Below are 1,369 nucleotides of genomic sequence, written 5' to 3'. Positions count from 1 at the left end.
GCCCTGGTGACAGTGGTGTGATGCTGGGGGGATTGGGCCCGGTGGGGACAGGCCACGCGCTCGTCATGGGGGGACCCCGCTGTCCGTGGGGTGGCCCTGTGATTCCTCTCTCGAGAGGCGGTCCGATTGTACCTGCAGAGAGGTGCTGACACCCTGTCACTCGGTGCTTGTCGCTGAGGGACTCTGGGACCTCTCTTGGACGTGCGTGGCACGGCTCCGGGCTTCTTGAGCGTGTGCGGCCGGATAGATGCCCGGCTCCGCTCCTGCATTCCCTGAGGTCGCCACCCGCGTGTGCCTGTGCGCTGGCTCTTGTCGCGTGCGCCCAGGGAGGTCCCGATCTGGGTGCGCACCCTCACGGTGCCTGGTGACCCAAGGGCGGCGGGGGAGGAGGAGACGTGCGCGTGCGCGCGTGTCCGGGTCCTCTTGCCCTGCGTGGTGCTCTCCCCGCCTGCCTGCGGTTGTGTCGTGATGGACTCCCCCACGACCCACCCTGGAGGCTCTGTGCCTCGTGTGTTGGGCGCTTGTCTGGCGTGGGGTTCTCTCGACTGCACCGACTCCGGGGGAAGCAGGCCCCGTCGTCGTTTCCTGGCCTCGGCGGGCTGCCCTCCTCCCACACGCGGCGGGGGCGTCGTCCCCGTGTGCTCCTGATCGATGTGGCGATCTCGCGCTCTCCTGGGCCGGGCCTGAACCGCGCCGGAGCGAGGGACAGACGTTCGGAGCGAACGGGACTGCTCTTCTCGCTGTGCGCGCGCGGGGCCCCTCGCCTCCTGCCCTGTCCCCGCCCACGCCCCCACATCTGCTGCTGGGCTGCGTGGTGTGGGTGAGAAAGGAAGAGAGGCCAGGGGCGTGCGGAGTCCGGCCCGATCTCGTCCTCCCGCCCTCTGCCTCACGGCGTGGGCGGGCCCGGGGTCCCTGGACGCAGCGGACACCCTCGCGTTGGCCTGTGGGCCGTGTCCTGGCGGGCGGGCCTCTCTCCCGTGGTAGGGGAGGGAGGCCGCCACGCCGCCACGCGGCGAGCCCTTCTCCCGGGTCCCGCCGGCGTGTGTTGCTCGGTCCTCTTGTGGTGCTCCTGGAGCGCTCCAGGTCGCCCGTCAGGTGCCTGAGGCCGAGTGGCGGTGTCGTTCCCTTCCCCCAGCAAGCTTCCCCTGCTCGGCTTGCTGCCGCGGTGGAGTGGAGTGAGTGGAGTTGTGAGTGCCTTGCAGAAGTTCCCGTGAACGAGTGGGGGGTCGAGGCGGTAAGGGAGGCACGCCCGGCCCGTGCCCCTCCCCGACCACACACCGTGGGGGTGTGTGGGGGGAAGGGGGTTTTGTGCGGCCCGGGGATAGGGTGCCTCGTCGGTCCCGCTCGCGTGCCGCGGGGGGGCCGACTC

The sequence above is a fragment of the Manis pentadactyla genome, chromosome 18 (assembly GCF_030020395.1).
Source record: "Manis pentadactyla isolate mManPen7 chromosome 18, mManPen7.hap1, whole genome shotgun sequence".
Taxonomy (NCBI): domain Eukaryota; kingdom Metazoa; phylum Chordata; class Mammalia; order Pholidota; family Manidae; genus Manis; species Manis pentadactyla.
Note: the sequence above shows the minus strand (reverse complement) of the source record.